This window comes from Lissotriton helveticus, chromosome 2_1, assembly GCF_964261635.1.
Source record: "Lissotriton helveticus chromosome 2_1, aLisHel1.1, whole genome shotgun sequence".
Classification (NCBI taxonomy): Eukaryota; Metazoa; Chordata; class Amphibia; order Caudata; family Salamandridae; genus Lissotriton; species Lissotriton helveticus.
The window spans coordinates 1,771,317,449-1,771,343,371 of NC_136059.1; the positions used below are offsets into that span (position 1 = coordinate 1,771,317,449).

The window sequence follows — 25,923 nt, forward strand, 5'->3', positions numbered from 1 at the left end:
AGTCTGCCTAAGTCAACAGTCACACCTGGAGGAGGGAGCCCTGTTCTCCTTCCCTGCCCCAGCACACTCCAAGAGGAACCAGGATGGTTGGTGGAGGTGGGCACAGAGACAGTCAATTTCACTCAGTCCAATGGACACAGCACAGCTGCTGCCAGGGGTCTGTAACACTCTCCACAAGAGCAAAGAAACACCTGCCCCCCAAAGCCTTCCCAACTGACCTAGACCCAGTTGCAGCGCACCACTGCAGAGGAAATGCACCCTGTGGGGGTTGTGAGCACCCAGGCGATGGTCCTATTGAAGGGATCTGCCCCTGGGTGACCAACCTTCCCACCATGTTGAATCCTGAGGGTGGACTGCAAGGACACTACCCGTTTGCCTCTTGAATGCATTATACCCTCTTGAACTCTTGCTTAAAAGTTCTTTTCAACTTTCCCTTACAGTACTTTTGACTATTGGTCTTGCACCTGTATTTATCATTAGATGGAGTTTCCCACCTACTTTGGCCTGCATTCCCAAGCAACTCGACTCCAAGAAGTCCTGATACCATCATGCCAGGGGCCATTACGTGCCTAACATCATTCACGGGGTTAGCTTCAATCAAAAGGACTTGGGCCTCTGAATGGCACCAGGCTGTTGGCCTTTTGTAAGCCACATTTCCTGCACCAGCCATTGGGTGGGGATTCTCTGCTGGGCTTTTTCTTCTTCTCACTGAGGGAGTCTTGCTTAGTTTCTTTCCCTTTCGCTTGGTAATATGCTTACATTCAGGTCGTTGTCATGTCTGATCTGAGGTCATAGTCAGATGACAAAACATGGGGAGCCTGACCAATTCCATAGGTGCCAGAAGGAACCCCCCCCCTTCATACAGTAAGGTCACAGCAGCATACAAGTTGGTGTCAGAGAGATTTAGACCCAGGAGGAACCAAGGGCAGTAAGGAGTGTTCAAAGTGTTGATGCTCAATGTGTCATGCAATTCACAATAATTGTCACAGCTAGCTGCATTCTTTATCAATGCTTGAACCAAGATATCCACTCTCAACAGTCACAGACAACTTTTGCAAAGTTTGCCCCCATGCAGGTGGAGGAGAGGCAGGTGGAAGTAAGTACCAACCATCAACTGTTCATGCAGTTAGACAGTCCCACCTGCCATAAAGCTTTACCTATGGAAGGCAGCCTCCATTATTTCAAACGTGTCACCAGGTGCTTGGCCCAGGAGTCCCACTCCACCGCCCAAGTAGGCAGGCAAGCGAGAGGCTCCCACTGTAGCAGATGCATAAAGTTCCACCACCAGCCCTCTCTGACAGTTCCAAAAGAGTCTTTAAATCCCAGTCTGGCCACATGGAACCAGTTCATCAAGTATCTGACAATAAGGGAGGGTTGCCCCACCTGCACATCAGCTACCTAACACTCACCAGGGCCGTTGGAAGTCAGGGCTCAATCCCTGCACATCGAGGGTCCCCACCTAAGGCAGTAACTCTAAGCCATGCCAGTGGGTTGGGGTTCCTCCTTGATGGGGAAGAGCCAGGTTCCCCACACCATAATAGTAACTTACCTGCTTCTGGTACACACTGGGAAGCTCAAGTGGCTGGGGTAGCATCACCTCCCACCCCTCAGAGCAATTTGCCCTGACTTCTAGGGAGCATGGCATCATCACCAAGAGGAGCCGGGGTTCTCTCACTGTCCTGCCTCCTTCAGAGGCAGGCTGCCCTCTCACCAAAGACAAAATACACCTCAGTTGCTTGAAACCCAGGTAGACTGGCATTGGTGTTTAGGGGGCCCAGGTAGCAGGTCCTTCAGGAGAGGCCCAGGCCTTGGAGGCACTGCAATTTAGTTACCCGCCAGGTGTGTGCTGGGTGAGCACGGGTTTCCTCTTGGGAGGCTGTCTAACATATCAGAGGGTCAGCGACATCAGCCACCCCGGTCCCTCACATGCCAATTGGGTCCTCTGAGGTGGTAGACACTGCCCGATACCCGGTACTCACCCAAGCACCCAGCAACCATGGACCCCCCAACAGCTAGGCCAGACATAGGACAGGCTGGGCCCTGTGCCTTGTGTTTTGTCTGGGAGATGCCTGAGGGTTCAGCCTGTCACTGACAGTCACTCTGGCTGCTCCACCATTAATCATTCTTCCGCAGGTTCACCTACGGAAATCTTACTATAAGTTTTACTTCCTCTAGATAGTCAAGTTTGATCATCTTCTCAGCACCAGAGTAATTGCCAACCCCTGCAGGGCCAATGCAAGGACCTCAATTAACCATCTAAACGATAATAGTAACAGGTGGTGTGTGCAAAAGGCAGGGACCTAATCTATGCGAGCTTATGACCCGCACTTACTGGGAATTCCTTGTTCATGGCAACTAATTGCTATCCCCAATCCCTATCTTGAATGTGGTTCAACAGGACCACAACTATTGGCAAAGGGTAGACACACACTGAGCTGTCTAGTACAGCATGCATGCAGCCCCAGACATCTATGGGCATCTCAGACCTGTTATTTCTCAATATCACATGTCTGAATATCACTTGTCAGTCTAAGAAGTTGAACACCAACCACTGGGGGTTCACATAACTAGTTAGTATGGAGGTGTGTTCATTATCGGGATTAACCAGACAAATCACTCCACCAACTAACCAATTAACAATGGCCATGAACCACCACCCATATAATCGAGAACAAACTATCAATCTGTCTGTGCCGGGTAAGGTTTCTGTGTTGAGTCAAATAAAGCCACCTGGTGGTGCCTTTCCATCAATTCCTTTAAGTTTCAGCTTTGTAAGCATACTACCCTTGGAACCCCAAGACTTTGGTTTCCCACAAGCTGCTCAGCAGGTTATAGGAATCACTATTCGGCAACATTGGATCACTAGTCGGCATCATTTATGGTTGTTCTGTGACGGTATCTGATCATCTTTGAACCTCTTTGAAACTTTCATTTTTGATTAATGAAAACATTCTTGGCAAATGCTTTGGTTTGACTTGTGCAGGTCCATGAACTTCACCTGTAGCTGCACAGTACGAATGCCGTTCTTCCTAATCATTACCCCAGTTAAAAAGAACAACAAAATAGAACCAGAGTATAATTCCACTATTCTTAGCTTAAGTATACAGGCAACCGGCCTGCTTTTTAAACTCACATTTTTTTTCAAAGACATTGCTTCAGCCCACTAGGACACTCAGTTAAGAGCATTAAGGGGAGCACAAGATGCATGGGCTGAAACAGAAGGCATCTTGCCTTATTGAGGACCACCAGCTCAATCCAAAGATCCGACTGTGAGCTTTTTAACTGCAGCAACATTAATATATGCCTGTTTGGTCATTCTGGACATTTGAGGATACTTGAGGGGGCATTACGAAGTTCCTACCTTCTCCTGCCCTGCCGTTGGTCACCTTGGTCTCCCTCCCTCCACCACAGCCTTCCATCTCGTGGCCGCAGTGCGGAGGGGGCCACAACTCCCAGGCTCCCTAGCGGCGGAAGCTGCCACGGACATTTCCGCGCACGGAGGCGCTTCATAACTGAGGACAGCCCCCGCGCGCGGGCCGCGCCGGGCTAAGCTCGGGCCAAGGTTGAACCCGTTCGAGGCCAGAGAGGCTGGGCTGGGCCACCCCCCTTACATTAGCGGAAGAAACCAGCAATCAGTAAGTGTAATTGTTATTATCCCTACCTTTTTCATATCACGCCTATTTGTCACCCAGTATGGCAAATCATCTAGCAAAAGGGAAGACTGTTACAAGTGGAGGATCAGTGACTGGAACTTTGGATAATTTCATCATAAGAGCGGCCTCAGTTCTAGCTGGTGAAATAGACTTGACTGAACGCCGCCTTTCTTTAGACCCATCATTTAACAAGCGGTCTTCTCTGGGCAATATCGCCTTGTCTAATAGCCCAGAGTCTCGCGTAAACATCAACACAACTATTGATTCAATCGCAATGGATCTATTTAGTGATATAACTGAAGATCTTACCACTATTAGGGCGGAAGAATAAAAAAAACATAGTCGCAAAATATAAGAGACCTAGTAACAATCGTGCCTGATGGAGTATCCACTCGAGCCCAAACACTAGCTGAGAAAGGAGGTGTTACCAATCCAATGGGTATTACGACGGGAGCAATACCCAAACAGAAGAGGGTAGCTGCTACTAAAAAAGGCAGACAACATAAAATTCCTAAGTGGATAAAAATGACCTTATTCCCTCTATTTAAGTTTCTTCTAATACACATGGGACTGGAGGAGATCCTACCCCCACTAATAAGCTATTTCACTCTTCTATGTTGATCGGCGAAAGTTTTTGGGCAAAACTAGGTGAGATTTGAATATCCTCTACAAGGCCCATTTTGGAAAGATTAAAAAACATTGAAGAGAGACTGAAAAAACTGGAGCAGCTAACCTTATCGAATCTTAAATTGAACAAAAAGTCTAGCACAAAAACTTTACCAGTGACCCATGAGAAATCAGTTACACCAAATGAAACAAGGAAAGGGACAGCCCCATTTCCAACACTTTAAACAACTGGTGGAGACCCAATGACAGCTGTATCACAGAAAAGGACAGAAGAGGACCAGTGTCCAAAGAATGCTGAAAAACCCCCTGGAAAAAGGGCCTTGGACCATACGGTGGGTGGGGGAAAAACTAAACTTACACCAAAACAGGGAAAATGTTTTGGTACATCTGATGAAGAGGCTTGTTTGTTACCGACTATAGATTTGCCTCCAGAATCTATCCCCTACATCGTTATTCTGACAGGAGTCCCTGAATTAGGGAAAGGTATCTCAGAATCCTTTGTTGCACTGAAAAATAAGACGACACACTGGCTTAACGTAAATAGACCCTTACCCCCACACATTTGTAGTAAGATCCTGTTTGTACGAAGAGTCAGCTGGATAGGGAGAAGTAGGAAAAATATGCAAGGTGACTGCATTATCATAAACTTTGGTATATATGTGATGAGTGGCACAACACAACATACTCAAGGATTCAATCACTTGATCTTACCTACTTCTATAGGTTAGAAATTGGTAGACCAAATTATGCCCTACAGGGTAATTGCATGGAGGGGTATGCTGGAACTAGACACCATACAAACAGAATAGCAACAGAGGGCTCTGGGCAGGTAATGGGCTTTCCAATCAGTAATAGATATAGCAGACTTGACCTGGTGGACTGACTGGCTACACCCACTGCTATATTAAACAACTCCGGTAAAATGACCACTGAAATAAAAAATAGTGATAACATATTTGGAAAACACCTGACTGATACAAGTACCCTAGCCATTAGCATTGGGGATGAGATAACAGTCTCCAGGGACAAGAATAAAAGAATAGAGCTAGAAAATGTAGCTATGCCAGTTGATATACCCTCGCTAAAAATCGATAGGATCATGGACAAAACTATAGAAATGCCAGATGGTATCAGACTGATGTCCTGGAACATCGCGGGGTTATCTGGGAGGATTGGTGACCCTGACTGTCTATCTTTTCTTCAAGAATTCTCAATCATATGCCTACAAGAATGCTGGGTAACAGAGGCCATCCATATTAATGGTTATCGCACTTTTCATACACCCGCAATCTATACGGCAAGGGGAAGAAACAAGGGGGGACTTTGCACCTATGTTTCAAATCTCTTAAGTGGTGTAATAGTAAAATTTGATCCAATGTTCGAATATTATCAGATACTGCAGATGACGGATGGGAGAAACCAAAAAATAGTCTTGGTAAACTTTTATAATAATATCCCAAAAGCAGAGATCAGTAATATTTTAGAGGACCTTTCCCAAACTCTAACGGGCATTGAAGAAAATCAGACAGGCGACAGTTGCATCATATGGGTAGGAGATTTTAATACCTTTCTCTGTCCACATAGCCACCTGAACATTTGTGGCCTGGGAACAAGTAGAGAGGACGTTTATGCACATTTTTCCCATACAACTTTGGGTAATCATTTTAATGATATAATATTCCAGCTACATTTGGGCTTCATAAATGAACTATGTTCCCCACCGGTCCCTTTTAAGCCAACATTTATTGGGAGAGAATGCAAATCTGTCATAGATTTTGCCTTAATATCTAAGCGCCATTTCAGCCGCATTCTTACCTATAACATATGTGAAATAGCAATGAGCGACCATTTTCCATGTAGTTTATCTCTCCTCTTTGCAAGGACCCAGGGTAAGGCAAATAATCTAATTGAGAACTTATACAATTACAAATTAAGCATAGCAAAGAAGAACGGATACTCCTTAAAGTGGAACAAAGTAGAACCTATAGCCTTCCTTGTAAAACTCATCAAAAATAAGCAGAGGGAATTTGAAATATGCCTCGCGAAAGATATAGTAGATCTCAAAGTTAGTGAGGCTTTCCTCCAAATCACAGAGGAAATTTAAAAACTCCTAACAAAAACACAAAGACAGGATAGGATCAATGAACAAAAATGGTTCAACTCAGAGTGCAGCAAGACTCAAGCACACTTAATGCTATCTCTAAAAATTGAGCCACGGAACCAGATAGAAGTTAGATCTGCGAGATCTGCCTATCAACTTGCGGTAAAAAATCGCAAACGACATTTGAAGCAGGAAGCCTGGCAGGCGTTACATCAAGCCTGCATACTTAAAGATAACACCGGGTTCTGGAATGCCGTAAATGCCCCCTTCTTTGCAGAGAAGGAATCGAATACAGTGGAAGTAGCGATTACTGACAATATATAGGTAACCTATTTTAGTGAGCTCTACCAGGTAGACGCCTCAATTGAGGCGGGGAGCTTAGAACAAACGGATGGAGTACCTGTTATAGCTCAGAATTCCTTCCCTCTGAATCAGAGGTCTTCAAACTTTTGTAGGTTGAGCCGCACCAGTTGAATTTTTTTAGATGTTGGGCCCCCCACCACCTGACAGAAATTTCTGGAATCTGGTACACTACATAAGCGACTGCCACGTGCATATCACAGGGCCATATTCGGCAAATAATGTTTAACACAATAAGAGTGTTTAGTAAACTGCAGGTTTGTGAATGGGTGTGGTGAAATGACATAGGCTCATTACACAGCTCAAAACACAATTTTCCAAGATAAAATGTGCGCAAATTCTTTTACTAGGATGCTTTGTTTTACACATGACCTAGATTAGTAATAACACCACCAACATAAATGTGTGGACACGTTTTGATCTAAAATTGCATGAAACTAAAACATTTCTCTGCAAATAATAATAGACTCTCACATCAATCACATTAAAAAGAATTTAAACAAAACAGTATTTACAAGAATCTGTTTAGGAATTATTCCAGGCCATCAGGGCAAAAACAGAGCTGCCTCTATCAAGGGAGCCCCTGAAAGGCTGGATTGCAGTGCATGTAAATATGTCCTTCTCTCCCATTTCCTCCTTTTCCATGAATTTCCTCACTACCACTCACCAACAATGCACCCATTCTCTCTATAGCACCTTTCTGGCAAACATTTCATTTTTTTATAGTGCTACTCATAGTTTACCCACACTCAGTTCTTTGATCTGTAGCAGGCACATTAAACCTCTGCACTGTGTGAGTGCATGGTGATCAGAGTGAGTGCATGGTGATCAGAGTGAGTGCAAGGTGATCAGAGTGAGTGCACGGTGATCAGAGTGAGTGCATGGTGCTCAGAGTGAGTGCATGGTGATCAGAGTGAGTGCATGGTGATCAGAGTGAGTGCATGGTGATCAGAGTGAGTGCATGCTGAATGGTGTGAGTGCCGGGTGATCGCTGTGAGTGCAGGGTGAATGGTGTGAGTGCATGGTGATCACTGTGAGTGCACGGTGATCAGTGTGAGTGCATTGTGATCAGTGTGAGTGCATTGTGATCAGTGTGAGTGCATGGTGATCAGTGTGAGTGCATGGTAATCAGTGTGAGTGCTTTGTAATCAGTGTGAGTGCATTGTGATTGCTGTGAGTGCAGGGTGAATGGTGTGAGTGCATGGTGATCAGTGTGAGTGCATGGTGATCAGTGTGAGTGCATTGTGATCGCTGTGAGTGCAGGGTGAATGTGTGAGTACATGGTGATCAGTGTGAGTGCATTGTGATCGCTGTGAGTGCAGGGTGAGAGGGTGAATGGTGTGAGTGCATGGTGATCAGTGTGAGTGCATTGTGATCACTGAGTGCATTGTGAGCATGAAAGTGAAGGGCGAGAATGAGGAGTGAGTTGTCTCAATGCAGGGTGCATTCCCAGACACTTTAACTAACACAGCAGGTTATTGACGGCAGCGCAGGGTTTCAGATATGTTAAACTATTGCTTTTATGGTATTAACCAGGGATCAGGGTGGAGGAAATAAATGTGCTGATCTTGCAACAAACCTCCAGTTTTATGGTTAGGGTTGCCAGCTCATTGTTTATTTTTGTACCAACTGGGCCATCAAAATAGTCACCTAAAGCTGCATTGTCAGCACTTTTCTGTGCATAATTTGATCAGCACATATAAATAGTAGCACTTTTAATTGTGTTCTAGGCCTGCCTGAATGGTCCATGACTGATAATAAAATGGAACAAAGACAGAAAAGTCCTATTACAAATGTATACATACTTATTAATTTATAAGTAAATTTGGTGTCAAGACAAGCAATTTGCAGGCTGTTTAAAAACACATGGCTGGCTGGCATTTTTCTTTTGGTAACTTGAAGCCCTGTGGGCATTGCAGTGCCTGCCTGTGTAAATTTAAAAGAAACTTTGTCTCCTTTCTGCTAACAGCTTCCTCCCAGGACAGGGTTAAACTGGTAGAGCTGAAATGCTTCAGCTGCTTTGGGAGGCAGGATGTCTCCTTTGCTAAAACTGAAAGCAAGGAAAGCCCGTCCTTTCACCTGCAGTGGGAGGCAAGGAGTCTCCTCTGCTTTGAAATTGAATGCAAAGGAAAAGGACTGTCTGTTCAGTTGCTTTCGTTTTTAGCAGAGACCCTTCCTCCCACTGTAGCTGAAGCAGCCCAGCTCTACCAATTAACCCCCTCCTGGGAAGGTTAACTGTTCACTCTAAAGCACAGTCGTGCCTTATCTATTTCTCCTCCCTCCCCCCTCCAGCTCTCAGTTACCGGAGCTCGCAAATAAACATTTGAAAAGGGTGAAGACTTGCAGGCCTCAGGACAGTAAAAAGACTCTGAAAGGGAAGATGCTAGTGTGGAGTGCGCGCCCCCCCTAAGACGGTGTCGCGCCCCCCTGGGGGGCGCGCCCCACAGATTGAAGAACTCTGCTCTAAATGTTGAATTCTCATTAACAGAAGTCAAATTGGCTATTAATATTAGTGCTGCTGGGAAAGCACCAGGACCGGATGGGGTGCCAGTAGATGTTTACAAATCTAACATAGAACTATGGGTCCCACTTTTAACGAATGTCCTAAACAGCTGAAATAAATATGGGGTTTTCCATACGTGGCAAGAGGCCATCGTAATCCCTATTTTTAAAAAAGGCGACCGTAGTGATCCAAAATGCTATAGGCCAATTTCTTTGTTGGATTCACTCATGAAGGTTGCCGGGAGGGTGATACTTAATAGACTGCAAACATGGGTAGAAGACAAAGGCATCTTCTCAGAGTTTCAATACGGGTTCAGGGCTGGGCTTGGCATGACGGAGCAAGGTCTGAACCTGGCGCTTATAATATCGAAGGACGTAATGGTTAAAAAAGAAAATTTATTTCTGTGCTTCGTAGACTTAAGCTCGGCCTTCGATTGTTTGAATCACGAGAAATTATGGTCACTATTATTGCAAATGGGAGTTGACCCAAAACTGCTGGATTTTATAAAGGAATTATATCGGGGAGCTGGGGCAAGAGTGTGGTCTGGAAATAAGGGTAAATGCACTTCTAAATTCAACATAAAAAAGGGAGTGAGGCAGGAGTGCATACTTGCACCCTTCCTATTCAATTTATACATAAACAGTTATTATATGCAGAAGATGCAGTAATCATGGCCCGGGCACAAGTTGGCCTTCAAAAATCATTGATTAAATTTTCACAGTACATGAGCGATAGAGGCCTAAAGATAAATATAGGTAAGACCTTCACCATGTGCTGTACTACAAAGATGGCCTTAAAATGCAAGATCTTTCTTTTAGATTCAAAGATAGCTATGGCAGAGGCATTCTCTTATTTGGGCATCAATTTTAATAAAAAGGGGACTTGGTCTTCGGCCGTGCAGGCAAGAAAACTGGCCCGTTCAAGAGCTATTGGTGCTGTTAGAAATTTTGCTAATAAATTAGGGGGTCGCGCAGTCCCAGCACTAGTGGATATTTTTAAAACCAAATGTGTGTCCACAGCAATGTATGGTGCAGGGATATGGGGGATAAGCGAAGCTCATAGTATCCAGCTTTGCGAAAATAAATCCTCTGTTATTTATTAGCTGTCCCTCAGCCCACGTCCACGTTTGTGTGCCATCAAGAACTGGGCATACATTATATCTCAGATCTCATCAAGGTTGACCCGATTTTACTGTGGCATAAAGTGTGGTCAACCGATGAGACAGGCCTGAACAGGGACGTAATTTTGGATTGTCTTAGTCTAGGGGGGCCTTGAGGATTCCCTGGCTTGGGTACGTAAAAAATTCTTCACTGATATTGGGCACACAGAATACTTTGACTCCCCTGAAAGTCTGGCAACTGCTTCTAGGAAGACTTTGAAAAACATCTGTCTGCACTACTTAGAAAGTAAGCGTTGGACGGTGGAGAAAACCAAAATATCAGTCATGAAGAATCATTTGATTCTCCAGGGGCAGGGTATCCAGCCATACCTGTCATAGGTGCAAAGTTGTTACTCTCGCATACTGTTGACAAGATTCCAGGGGGGCACCTTTTATAGAATGATTACGTTCCCGGACTTAAACTGCTGGTCCAAAAACTTGATTTTATGCCCGTGTGATAATGTCTCACAACAGTCGAGTTTACATTGTATATTAGTTTGCAAGTTCTACACTTTGCCAAGGAAAAGATTTTTAATACCAATCCTAAAAGACTGGGGATTGAGGCAATGTAGGACTGAGCTAATGAAACTGCAAATGTTGGAAGATGAACTGATTATGTACCTTGTGTCATCCTTCTTAAAATCCATAATCAAATCCAGGATTACAATGAAGTAATTTACCAACAAGTTCTTGGTATCAACTGTGACTCTCCCTTTACAATGTATTATCTATCTTAATTGATTTTATACATATAATGAACTAATGATGTTAATGCATATTTATTGTTTTATTGTTGTACTGTTATGAGTTTTAAATCAAAATTGAATACAGCTGTTTTTGACTTGACTTGAAATATATGCTATTGGAGTTGGAATTACCATGACTGCTGGCACCAGACTTGCCCTCCAATGCATCCTTAGGACTTAAAGTGTACTCATTCCAATTGCAGGGCTCAAAGGAGTTTAGTATTTTTATTTTTGTCGCTACATTACAGAGTCCACAGTATTTAATTTGTAGGCTTGCTGCTGCCATTTCTCAGGATCTTTCTATGGAATTGAACCCTGATTGCCCATTACCTCTGGTCACAATAGTAGGCACAGACAGTACCATCAAAAGTTGATAGGGCAGACATCTGATGTATCATCAATTTCATCGGGATGTGCGATGAGCCCAAGGTTATCTAGAGTCACCAAAACAGCCAGGTGAGCCCAGGTTGGTCTTGGCCTGATAAATACCTATATCCCGGGAGGTCAGCACTCTTCGGCATGTATTAGCATTAGGAATATTCAAGGCTGTCAAAACTGTCCATACCAAAGTGGACCAATAATGCCAAATAAATAAGTCCAAAGCATGCCACCCTGCATGTGATATATCAGCTTTGCATCCCTGACTGATCTATGGAAAGCAAGGCTCATAGGAAAGTGCCATCAGGGCTTGAAGGTAGCCACATACTGAGGCCCCTTTGACCCAGGGTGTACCAGTCCTGACCCTCGCAGCACCAGAGGAGAATGACTAGAGGACAATGGGTGTCCTTATACCTTGTACCTAATAATCCAGAAAAAGGCCACCTTCCTTTCTTTCATGCACACCAAGGGCCCATTGTAGCAAACACATCCAACCTTATGGACCCCTGGCTGGGCTTGGAAAGTCAACTGAGCCTTCATCAGGACTTCCAGATCAGTCTCGCAATCACAATCACAGTACAGTGCTGGCTAAACTACGCTAAGCAGACCGCCCTGCACAGGGATGACAGCTTCCTATGTCTGCCTGCCCTCCGAGGCACAAGGCTTGGAGGAAATGTCCATTGGACTGGGTTGGAAGGCAGCCACAGACCCAGGCAGCACCGGGATGAGAATTACCAGGCCACACGGGGGCCCAAGTACACTGCCCCTACTAACCTGAAGCAAGTCTACACCCATTCTTGTAATCCGTGCACAAGGGGGCGACTGAATGGGCCACCTGAGAAAACTCATCCAACCTGCTGGAGCCCTGGCTGGAACTGAAAGTCATAATACGCCTTCAGGTGACTTCCAGGGCAACCCCGGCATCTGGGAACCCTGGAAGAATGCATGGCACACAACCAGATGCCTGGACTTGAAGGATAGCCATCTGGTTGCACTGCAACTTCTGAAAAATTATTCTGCTCACTGCTGGAGGGTTCAGGGACTCTAAGACCTGGGTTCTCGGAGTAGGAGTTTGAAATCAGGCAAGGGGCTATTAGGGGGCCGAATGGAGCTCTGACACAGAGCCCAATGACAGCTTCTGAACCTAGTCAAGCAGGTTAGACCTGCCTGGGCCTTCAGAACACCATTTGGGCACTATGCGACAAATCAGGCCAGAAAAGGGAGCCCAGGGCCAGAAAAGGGAGCCAATGGCCGGAAAAGGGAGCCCAGGGCAGGTAGCTTCAAAACAAGGGACCGCCAGAGCTCTGACTTGGGGCTCGGTCAGGGCTTCCTATCATGGGCATGCGGGTAAGGCCTCCCCAGGCCTACAGGACCCTGTCCAGGGTGCTTTACAACATGGAGAGCCAGAGAAGGGAGCCCAGGGCCTGGGGCATCCATCCCAGGGCCCACAGGAGCTCTAACCTAGGCCTCGGCCAAATCTTCTGAACCCATACAAGCAGGGGCAGCATTCTTAGGCCTGCAGAATCCCATCCTGAGTACTTTGTGACAAGGCAGTCTAGAAAAGGGAGCCCAGTTCGGGGTTTCCAACCCAGGGCCTGTAGGAGCTCTGACCCAGGACCTGGTCATCAAGCCGCGGAGCCCTCCCTCAGCATGTGGGACCCAGAGCCATGTGCTCAGTGACACACCAGAATCCAGGGCCAGATGCTTCCATCCCAGGGCCCCCGATCTCCGACCCGGGGCCCGGTTGGAGCTCCTAAACCTGGGCAAGCAGAAGAGGCCTCCCAGGCCTGCCGATCCCCTTCAGCACCACTCTGAGACACAGTGTACGAGGATTCCAGGATCGGGGTCTTTTACCCCATGTCTCTCCGGGACCTGGTCTAAGCTTTTGAACCCAGACAAGCAGGGGAGACCTCCCCAGGCTGGCAGGATCCTGTCCCTGGCACTTTGTGACGCTGTGGGATGAGGAAGGGAACTCAGAGCCAGGGAGTACCAACCCCTGGGCCCATCGAAACTCTGACCCTGGGATCGGTGAGCGTTTCTTATCATGGGCAAGCAGGAGAGGCCTACCCTGGACTTCGCCATGGAGAAGAAGGAGAGGCCTTCCCTGGACTGCAGGGCCCCGTCCAGGGCACTTTGAGACACAGAGAGCAAGAGAAGGGAGCCCAGGGACTGGGGCTTTCACCACAGGTCCAGCAAGGTCTCTGACCCAGGGCCCTGCAAGTGCTTCTGAACCCAGACACGCAGAGGAGGCCTGCAGTACCCCACCCTGGGCACTTTGCAACACAGCAGGCTGAAGAAGGGAGCCCAGGGATGGCAGATTCCTACCCAGGGCGTGCCAGAGCTCTGACCTGGGGCCCGGTAAGCACCGTTTGTCCAAGGAAAGCAGGGAAGACCCCTCAGCACTCTAGGACCCTGCTCGGGGTACTTTGCGACACAGCGGGCCAGAGAAGGGAGCCCAGTGTGGGGTGCATCAAACCCAGTGCACACTGGGCCTCGGAACCGGGCCTGATCAGAGTTTATGGATGAATACAAGTGAGGGAGGACTCCCCGAGCCTGCAGGACCCAGTTGATGGCACTTTGTGACGTGGTGGCATGGAAAATGAAGCACAGCTAGGGCCTGCCGGAACTCTGACCCTGTGCCCGGTCAGAGCTTCTTAACCTATACAACCAGTGGATACCTCCCAGTGCTAGTGAGACCCCGTCCCAGGAACTTTGCCACAAGCGAGTTGGAAAAGGGCACCCAGGACCAGGGGTTTCCCGCCCAGGGTCCACTGGAACTCTGACCCAGGGCCCAGTCAGCGCTTCTTTTCCAGGGCATGCACAGGAGGACTTCCTTGGCTTGCAGGACCCCGTCTCTGGCCCTTTATGACACAGCAGAATGGAGAAGGGAGCCGAGGGCCTGAGGCTTCCTACCCAGGGCCCGGTTAGGGCTTCTGAACCCAGACAAACAGGGGGAGCCTCTCCAGGCCTGCTGAACCCCATCAAGAGCACTTAGCGAGATGCAAGCTGGAAAAGGGAACCCAGTTCCAGGGGTATCCAACCAAGGGCCGCAGGAGCTCCGACCCAAGGCCCAGTCAGTGATTCCTGTATTGGGCAAGCAGTGGCAGCCTCCCGTGGCCTGTGGGGCCCCAAGCCAGGCGCATTGCGACATAGCAGACTTAAAAAGGGATCCCAGTGTTAGAGGCTTCCAACCCAGAGGCAGCTGGAGCTCTGATCCAGGGCCTGGTTAGAGCTTCTGAACACAGACAAAAAGATGAGGCCTCCCAGGCCTGCGGGTCCCCCTTCGGCAGCACTCTGAGACACAGCGTGCAAGGAGACTAGGATGTTTTTTTTTTGTCCCAAGGCCCGGTCACTGCTTTTGAACCTAGACAAGCATGGAAGACCTCCCTGGGCCTGCTGGATCCTCTCCTGGGCACTTTTTGACATTCTGGGCTGGGAAAGAGAGCCAAAATCTCGGGGCTTCCACCCCAGGCCACATGGGGCACGATCAGATCTTTTTATCCCAGGCAAGCAGGGGCGGTCTACCTGGGCCAGCAAGTTCCCATACCAGGCTCCAAGTGACACAACGGGTCATGGGACAGAGCCCAGGGCTGCCACCTCATGCCTGCTATGACTCTGACCCAGGGCCTGGTCAGAGCTTCTAATTGCAGGCAAGCAGGGGAGGCGTACCCAGACCTGCGAATTCCAATACATGGCACATCGAAACCAGGTCCCCTGGGTCCTCTCCCTGGGCTTTCCTGAGTACTACCTATTCTTTTAATCCATGCACACTGAGTAACAGAGGGGGAGATTTGAGAGAACGTATCCATCCTCAGGAGCCCTGACTGGGATTCAAGCTTTAAATTAGCACTAATGCAGACTTCCAGGTCAGCTTGCGAATATGAACATTGAGTCACGTGAAGGGAGTGACATTTTTTTTAATTTATTTAAAGTTCCAAACATCACCAGTGACGTTAGCATGGGTCATTTTGCACTACCCATGTAGGCACAGTAAAGGATCCCTAATTTGAATTCTGTCCTGGTCCAGTTTTAATGTTCTCTAGGCCAAGTCTAGGCAATACAATGCAGTGTATGAGAATATCTTAATTCAGAGGCATTGATGTCTTCCTTTCTCAACAGTAGCCAAGAACAAAAACACTTCCATTTTCAATGTGGAACAACCGCCCAGCAATGAAAAATAAAAAACATTTTTGTTATGCATGGCATTCACAGAGAGCATCTATTGTTTATTGCCCTTTCCGAATGTCATAACTCATTGCAATAACAGAGCAACAGCTTTTAACAATACTGGTTATCCACTGTTATGATGTCATAAAAGTCTTCCTGGCCAGGCTGACAGAGTCCTCTGAAAGCCTGTCTATGCAGCGGTGATTGGCTGCTTTAACTGAAAGCAGGAAGCACAGTTGCATAAGAAGGAAGAAAGGCAGGGTAGGTGGTAGAGGCTGATCAAGGATTGCAGGACAGGATCTTAAAAAATAAAGAATAAATAGCAGAGCAAATTGCATGCGTGGATCCCCAACTACTCTTCTCCCACTGTGTAGCAGTTTAAAGCAAGGGAAGATGATTTTTAAGGCCATATATAAAATTATAGACGGGTAAAAAGTGAATTACAGGGACGTTTTTCACCTTGGGGATCTAAGTGACATCATAGACAACTCAAGCATTGTCTGTTTGATTTCACTCCGAGCCCCTTGGTGAAAAACATTCCAGTAATTCATTGTTACCCATCTGCAAATATATAGTTCATTTCCAGAGTAATTGTGTTTTTACCCCTTATGCACTGGTAAAGGGGAAAATGTGAGTACAGAGGAGGCAAACCATTGCCCTCTAATTTGTGCAAAGTGGAGCAGTCATGCCCTGAGGTCCCCTGGAACCACACCCACTTGTAAATTAATTTGTCATAGTTACATTGAAAAGCCCAGTTACACTTCTCTCTCCAACTAAACTATAAAACTTCTCGTTTTATATTCACACTTTTTATGTTAGGCTTTAATTTGTGAGCACAGATCTCATTGCAGAGCCCAGAGTGATAACATTGTGAAGTAAATTAATAACTCATCCTACAACAACACTATAAAGTATTTAGATAATATGAGCCTGAAATGTAATGTACGAGTAATTAAAAATGCAATGAAATTCACTTCACTGGCTGTATTGGGAATGATGCAGTATAACCAGAGTAGCACTGTTGTAAAACAAAACATTGTTTTCTCAAAAAAATTATAGCTATAGACTCACTGAACAGCAATTCATCAATTTTGCAGCATTTTATTTGGAGAGATTTCATCACTTCCAATAGCTGGATGTGTTCTGCCTTTCTCAAATGTTGGTAGTTGCTGCAAGCAAGGCAAACATACGGTATTAACGTTACTTTTGCAAACAGGTGAGCAACACTGGTCTGACAATACAAAGTCTGAATCCAAATCTAAATCTGATATTTGTACAGTGCAAACTACTCACCCCTAATGGTCTCAAGGCACTGGTGGCAGTTGGGCATTTTAGGTGAGCTATTGCCCAGAGTCACATGGTGCTGGCAGTCGAACTGTGAGACTTGCGCTCCAAAGTCAGCCGACCCCGGCTGCTGCCCACACCTCTTCCCAAAGGCCTCCACCATGATCACCATGGCAATTGTTCTATGGTAACATCACACTCACTATTAACAATACCATGAGTATCAGTAATTCTGGGATGTGATATTACCAGGAGGTTACAAGTAATCCTCTTCCGCAGTGTTTCTAAACCCTTGGTTCGGGGACCCCTGGGGTTCCGCAAAGCCTACTCAAGGGGGCCGCAACTGCTAAGAAAATTAAATAATATAAATAGATGAATAAACTGTGTATAAATAAAAAAAAGCAAAGTCTACCACAGAGATTGTTCAACCATTCTGTAAGGAATTTGAAATTGGATGCTAAAAATTAAGGGCCAGATGTAGGTCGGTCGGTAACGGCAGAAAATCGGTATTTTCGGCCGTTACCGACCGGTATTGAAGAAATGGTATGTAGGGCCACATATTTTACAGAATCGGTAAATTTACCGATTCTGTAAAATACCGAATCGGTATTTTTACCGATTCGGTAAACTTGAAATGTAGGTGGGACTCTTCAGAGTCCCACAATCCGTACAGAATCGGTATTTTACCATCAAATCTATTTGATGGTAAAATACCGATTCCGGTGTGCATGCACACCTGTGCCATATGACAGGGTATGCCTGCCACATGGCACCCAATCCTCTTTTGGGGGTGCCAGAGGGTGTCAAAGTGACACCCCCTGCACCCTTGTGTCAGTCGGTATTTACCGATTCGGTAAATACCGAATCGGTAATGCCCATTCATTCCTATGGGCTTCAAAGCCCATAGGAATGAATGGGCATTACCGGTCGGTATTTACCGAATCGGTAAATACAGAATTTTACCGATTCGGTAAAGGGAACATCTGGATGCTCCTACATGTCCCCCCTTCTCATTTACCGATTCTTATTTAACGAATCGGTAAAATTAGGTAAATAAGAATCGGTAAATGAGTCCTACCTACATCGGGCCCTAAGTCATTATCCTCAAATTGATTCATGGGTGCAGTGTAAGTGAATCAAACAGAATATAGAATGGATCAATTGAATTTAGAAACGCTCAAACCTAATTCAATCAAAGATTTTTGTTATATATTTGTGAATTAAATAAAATATTTCATCATTTGTACATTTGTTTGACAAATGGTTGTTTCTGTATCTTTTATTTTGTATGCATTGTTTTGTGGTTCAAATCATTGAAAATGCTTTGCCCTGTCTAGGGCTTTTACTAACTACTCATTGGGGTCCCTGTATTACAACAATAATTCAGTGGGGGTCCCTGGGTTTCAGTAATGATCAAGTGGGGGTCCACAGTTCTCAAAGGGTTAAGAACCACTGCTCTACAGTCGTTCACCCCATGGAATGGAGAATAACTTGTGAGAATGGGTGATACTGACTTAATTTAACTTGCCATGTAGTCCTTCCCCCTGAAGCTCTGAAAAAGAATTCCAAATCTGTCTTGAATGATTTGTCCATAATAATACTCCATGTGCTATTACCATTAATGCTGCCACATCTCTAGAAATACCAGTTTGCCCTGAAACTCCAGTTTTCACCCAAATCTATATTTTATTTATTTATTTTATTCAGAAAGTTTTATATAGCGCGAACATGCCCACCAAGGGTATCAGAGTGCGTTACAGTTTATGAATCAAGAAGGGTACAAGCAAACAAACAGAATCAACAAAGCGAAAAATTCACAGTCTCGTAATGTCCTACATTCTCGTGAGCCAGGCAGCTGGGCCACAAATCAACGCCTATGGCCTTAGAGTCTAATAGAGAAGCCTGACTGAGGCAGAAATCTCTTCATCTAGAGCCCTTTGACTTCTTCTTTGAAGAGGGCAGTGGAAGGATTCACCCTGGCTTCGGGGAGGGAGTTCCAGATCCTTGGAGCCATACCTGAGAAGGTTCAATTGTAGGTCTTTTTTTGTTGAATTTTTGTGGTTTGAGCAAAAGGGTGCTGGCGCTTCTGGAGGCTCTCGAACCACATGAAAGCTCAAGCTTCTGAGTGAAGTAAAGCGGGGTCTTGAAGTGGTTGACTTTGTTATGCATGCAACTTTTAACAGGATCCGAGCTTTATAAGGAAGCCAATTCAGGGCAAGCAAGTCCGGAGAAATATGGTTGTATTTTTTAGCGCCAGTTATGAGCCTAGCAGTTGAATTGAGGGCAACCCTAAGAGGGGCCGTCTTCACTCTGGGCAAGCCACACAGCGTTGCACTACCATAATCCAGCTTTTAGACAACTAATGCTTGCACTGCAACCTTTAGGTCATGAGCAGGGAGATACGGTTTGAGTCTTCGTAGGATGCTGAGTTGGAAGTTCGCTCCCTTGGTGAGGGAACTAAGGTGCTTCTGCAGGTTCAGACTACTGTCTAATATAATACGCAGAGAGGATGCCGATTCAATGAGGTGAGGTCTACAATTAAGATCAGTAAGCTGATTCAACAATTGTTCCATGACCTGAGATTGTTTGAGGGGTGAGATTAGGAGGAATTCCGTTTTTAGAGCATTAAGCTTCAGGTGGTTACATGTCAGCCAGCTTTGTATTTCCAGCAAGACTGAGTTGAGGGACTGAATGTCCTCAGGGGAAGAGATCTTCAGGTATAGTTTGGTCTCATGAACATACATGTGATAGTAAATGCTGAATGATTTTAGAATTTCTGCCAGAGGCTCCATGAAAAGGTTAAAGTGCTTGGGGGAAAGGGCAGTACCCTAGAGAATCCCCAGAGTGACCTGTGAGGATGGGACAGTGTTTGGAAGAGAACCAGTTTAACACAGGACCATACAGCCCCATCCTGTGATCCAGGAGGTCAATTAGGTTATCGTGTTTGCCAGTATTGAATGCTGACGAAAGGTCAAGAAGAATCAATAGGCATGACTCATTATGGTCCAACATTCTTAGCACATCATCGACATTGTGCGTTAGTGCAGACTCTGTACTATGGCCCGGGTGGAATCCAGATTCACATTGGTCCAGGAGTTGGAAATGGTCGATGTGGTTACAGAGTTGTGCGAGCACACATTTCTCCAGGAGCTTGGCCAAGGTGGAATGTTAGAGATTGGGCGAAAGTAATGAAGGTCCGAGGGATCAATAGAAGGTTTCTTCAGAATCGGGGTAACTTGACCCGAATTTAGGCAATCCGCAATAGCACCTTGTCGAAGTGATGCTTTGACGATCGTAGTCCAAATATTTAGTAAGGAGGATTTAACTTACAGGATAAGGTTTGATGGCAGAGGGTCATTGTAGTCATTGGACGGTTTCAAAGTCGACAGGATTTTGCGTATAGTGCATTCTTCAAAGGTTTGGAACAGACTCCAGGAAGCATTGGTGGTTTTGTGGAGGTAGGGCAGCGCAGGGTCAGTGGTGTCCCACGCTATATCCCCACCAGTGGTGGCAGATGTAGGGTGTTCAGTGGACTGATCAACAGGTGATCAAGGGCAGAGCGTAATTCAGTTTCAATCTTAATAGTCTTATCCATGAAGAAATTAGCAAATTATTCACAGTTTGGCAATGTCCCTTGACCCAGTGACGAGAAATTAGGATGACTGGTAGCTTGGGACTTGATGAGTTTGAACAGTTTTTTTGGGCCAGTTTATTGCTTGCTCTAAGTTCTGAAGAAGGTGGCTTTCAAGCATCTGCTGCGTTTGTTGTATATGCTTCTCAGGGATCTCAAATGGTAGAGATGTTCAAGAGAGGGATGGGATCTCCACAACCTTTCCGCAAGTCTTACATTTCTTCTTCCAATATTAAGACTATCATTGAACCAAGGTTTGGAGAGTTTAGAGGACATTCTTTTAAGCTGTAGTGGTGCAACCGATTCTAGTACTTTAAGCAAGCAGTTTATAGTGGGCCTTAAGGGAGGGGGCACGGTGTTATCACAGAGAGCAGTCCGATCTTGCGAGTTGATGTTCTGTAGACATCTTTTCAACAGTTTTGGGTTCCTAGGCTGGGTTCTATTTACTCTAACCGTTTCCAGGATGAGGAAGGTGATGCAATAATGATCTGTCCAATCACACAGGAGGATCGAATCCAGGAGGATGCAGTTGGGTTTACCAATTACAAGATCTAAGGTAGCTCCTTTGGTATGAGTAGGGCTGTTGCAGATTTGGATTAGGTTGAGATCTAGTAGGAAGGATTTTAGGCTATTTTAGGCTATTGACCACCACATCATTTACATCTTTTTAGTGGAGGTTGAAATCTCCCAGGAAGATCTGTGTACCATGGAAATCAGTATTGACCGAGATAATGTCCATGATCTGTTCTGTGAAGGGAAGGTTGTCGCGAGGGGGGTGGTAAAACGTGTGTAGTTTGCATGAGTGGTTGTTGCAACCAGTCACTTCAATGCATAGGCATTCAAATGTCCAGGATGGGCGCAACAGTGTCATTTAGCCAGGTTTCTGTCGGCATTACAAGGTCAAGTTTCTGGGCCAGGATGAGGTCGGCAATGTCCCCAGCATGCTTAACTGCTGATCTACAGTTTAGGAGTACGCATTTGAGTCTTATGTTGGTATCCGTGAGCTTAATTGTGATGTGGGCCAAAGATACTATCAGCCAGATTCATCAAACAAAATTGCGATCGCAATAGCTGCGAATTAGCTATTGCGATCGCAATTCAATGAACTGCAATTCATTAAAAGAAAAATGACTAATTTGCGAATTCGCAAAATCGATTTAGTGAATTCGCAAATAAAATCGCAGAATCTAGGAGGAACCCCCATAGCGAATCGGAATTTGCGAGAATCCATTGATATTGCGATTTAATTTGCGAATTCGCTAATAAATCGCAAACCGAATTCATCAAAAATCACAAATTGTGAAAATGCACAAAATCGCTATTTGCGAGGCGCACATTAAGGAGAACCCAAACCAGGTGGTAACCATGAAGTCAATAAAAAAAATAAAAAAAATTCTCCCAAACTAGCCACAGGTGCGGCCTTGACCTAACACACTTAAGGAGACACAGTAGGAGCATGAGGACATTCACAATGCCAGGACTCTACATGGTGGTTAGGCGGCGAAGGCTCCAGGCTGCAGCAAGGAACAGACGCAGGATCCAGGAGCGAATTTTCCACCAGCGGATCACACTTCTGGGCCAAACTGAGGAGCAAATCTACTCAAAGTACCGGCTGAATGGGGCAATGATTACAAAGCTCATCCGACACCTTGACCCCCTGATACAGCAGCCAACAAGGATGACCAATGCCATGCCCACCCATGTCCAGGTCTTGTGCAGCCTGCACCTCCTGGCCTCGGGAAGCTTCCAGGGGATAGTTGCCGAAGCAGGGGGGATCTCCCAGAGCACCATGTCCCGCTGCCTAAGGAGTTTCCTGGAGACCATGCTGACCCGGCTGCACCATTACATCACATTCCCGACCACCCAACAGGACTTGAATCAAACCAATCTTGCTTTTTACAACATTGCACAATTCCCCCATGTAATTGGATGCATTGACTGTACCCACATCCACATCTGCCCACCTGCACAAACAGAATACATGTACCGGAACCGCAAGTCCTACCACTCCCTGAATATCCAGATGGTGTGCAACGCTAAGACCATCATCACAGACATAGTGGCACAATACCCGGGGAGCACACATGACTCCTTCATATTCCGGCACAGCGGCATGCACACACGACTTGCCAGGGGAGACTTTGGCGAAGGACACCTTCTAGGTAAGTACACATGCCAACAAACAGTACATCGCGACCATGTAGCTGCGCATAACAGGCACTCACCCTCTGCTCCTTTCATTCAGGTGACAGCGCCTACGGTCTCCGTGAGTACCTCCTCACCCCATACCTCAACCCTGCCACACCACAACAACACCGTTACAATGCTGCACACATCCGCACAAGAAATTGCATTGAGCGGACATTTGAGCTTTTGAAGAGCCGATTCCGCATACTACACAAGACTGGTGGGGCCGTCTATTACCAGCCTGATGTCTGCTGCCGCATCGTGGCCGTGTGTGCAATACTCCACAACATTGCTACCAAGCGGAGGATACCTGTAGAGATCTCTGGCAGTGAGTCGGAAGGGGACAACTGCCCACCTGCACATGTGCCTCATGCACGCAGGGAGAATCCTGCTGAAGGACAAAGGCGCCGCAACTAAATTACGATGAACTGTTTCTAGTGCACCCACTCCTCTCACCCAACACTTCACTCATACATGACAAATGTAAGAATGACATGAGTCATATTAACTTGTGCATATCAAATCTTATTGTTGTTTTCACAATATAGTACTTATATTTTCTTTATATTGCATGAGAGCTGTATTAACTCACACATCCCCATGTTTGTGGATAGGGCATGCTTGTATCATCAGCATGGCCTTTCAGGTACATTACAAAGAGTCAGTGGCGCCTCCGGGTGGACGCTCTCAGTCGCCTTTCGACTTCCTCCACATCAGAATTAGCCCGTGAGGCTGCAGTGGGCCAGGTGCTGCGGCGGGGTACCGTCACCAGCGGCACCAACAGGCTGCTGTGGCTGGAATTGCCCTCACTGGCATCATCCCCCCTACTGGCTTACCCATGGCCAGTCACCTGCAGACCCTGCACTGCTGTGGTGACTTGCTCCAGTGCCCTAGCGACGTCCTGGCAACATTGCACCATTTGGATTTGCATCGCTAGGGAGCGACGCGATAGTTGGGAGGTGGCATTTCCGATAATATGATTGGAGCGTGTGTAAGCTGACAGGCATGTCACCAGCTGGCGGTGGCAGCGGCGGTTGACATCCTTCTGGGTCAACAGGACCTGGCTGTTTTCACGGACAGCAGCGGTCATGATTTGCATGCTGTCAGTGAGCTGTCCCACATTACGTGCAGTCTTGTGCAGCTGTAGGTGGATGGCTGCCAAGTGACGTGCTTGCTTCTGATGGACTCGGAGCATCCGACGTTCAATCGACAGGCCAGGATCCCGGACATTTAACCCCCTGCCAGCGTGTGTTGTTGGGTCGTGCTGCTCCCTCACCAGTCCGCTGGACTGTGATCGAACAGTGGCTGTGCGCCTTGTCTTCTTCCCGGCAGCAACTGTTGTGGCCTGTGCCACTTCCATGGGTGTTAGCCTCTGGCTGCAGGGGTGGCACTGTCCACAGGGGCAGGTGGTGGTACTACTGCTGCTGGTGCTGCCTGTGATGGTCCTGGTTGGTGTGAAGGAAGGCCCTCTCCCTCGGTGTCCTCGGGGTTGTCGTCAATGTGTAGGGCCTCACTGTTGGTGCTGGGTTGTTCTGTGCCACCTGTGATGTAAATGGGACCGTGATTAATGACATGTTTCTTGCACATGGGAGGTTGCTACATGCATGCAGGCTAGCATTCCCTGAGTGGCTTTAGGAATAACTCTCACTTGACAGGTCTGGCTGTATGGGGCTATCTGGCAATTGCGGTCACATTACAAGTCCCACAATGCAATTGGGCATTTCAGGTGTGCATGGCCTGCATTACTGGGGTTTTCTAATGGGTAGCTCTGGAGTCATGGCCATTGTCAGGGGACAGGGTCGCAGTCGCATGGCACTTACCTTGGGATTTTTGGGTGGGTCGGGAGGAGTCCAGCCGGGTGACCCCCACGCATGCTTCGGGATTCAGGGTGTCCTCCACAAGGTCCTCCAGTGGGGTGTTGGGTGGTACAGTGGGCTCTCCTCCTTCAGTTGCAACTCGCTCCCCCAACCTCTCGGCAATTCTTTCTTTTGCACGCCCTCTGATGTTATACCACCTCTTTTTAAGTTCGTCAATGGAGCGCTGGGTCACTCCCACTGCATTGACCTTAGCGCGGATGCGCAGCCAAATGCGCCTCTTATCCGCCTCTGGCACCCTCCATGAATCCTTACCGAAAAGCCGGTCATGGTCCTTTGTGACTCCCTCAATTAAATATTCAAGTTCCTGCTCGGAAAATTTGATCTTCCTTTTTCTTCTAGGGCCACTGCTCCCTGCTGCTTCCTGGGACATTTTCTGGGGTTGTTTGTCTCCTGATTTGCTGCTGCAGGTGGTCTGTAGTGGAGCTCTGGCCAATGCTGCTTCCACTTTCAGGCTCAGTGAGCAGTATGAGGGAGGGAACTGCCTACTTCCTGGTTGTGATGTCATCATTGTGCTTGAAATGTGACTTCCCGTTTTTGCGATCTCGCAATTAGAGAGATCGAAATTTGCGATTTCGGTAATCGCGAGATCGCAATTTCAACACGGGAAAAAGGCGATTCTGCGATATGTATGCGATTTTGGCAAAATCGCAATCGGCAATTGCGGCCGATTGCGATTTGGTTTTTTTATCGCATTTCTTCATGAATCCCATTCTGCGAATTCTAAATTGCGATTCGGTAATTTTCGCAATTTAGAATTCGCAGATTGTGGCTTTCATGAATCTGGGGGTAAGTGCCTTATTTACGGGTTGGCAAAAAAACGTGCAGGGTCAAAAACGTGTGGAATATCCAGTCTGTCGTATTATAACTGCTAAATACTTAAAAGCACACTAAATACGCCGAACAGGACATCTGATTTGTTTTGATGAAGTACCCTGTCTGCTAAACTCAAAGTAATGCCCCAAGACTGTTTTCTTATTTTTCACTGCTCTCTTTTAATAGGAATGAAATCAAAATTACCTTAGGTTTAAGGAAATATAGGAATACCCATAAAATAATTACTCACAGATACATGTATGTTTTTTGTGAGAGAGCTATCAGCTATATATAAAAGTTTTATAAAATCAGCAGTGGTTTAATATAACGCATACATTTTCCTAAAATGCATATAAAAATTCCCAAATATTATCTCTCACCATCGGGAGAACAGCTTCAGACAGGGTACCCAAAAGCAATAACAATCATGTAAAAAG

At 46.4% G+C, this 25,923-nt stretch overlaps 2 pseudogenes; both read right to left on the reverse strand.

Annotated features, from left to right (window-relative positions):
- Window positions 1–891: 891 nt before the first annotated feature.
- On the reverse strand, window positions 892–1,041 carry LOC144820928 (5.8S ribosomal RNA; annotated as a pseudogene).
- Window positions 1,042–2,116: 1,075 nt separating this feature from the next.
- Window positions 2,117–3,484, reverse strand: LOC144820707 (18S ribosomal RNA; annotated as a pseudogene).
- Between the last annotated feature and the right edge of the window lie 22,439 nt (window positions 3,485–25,923).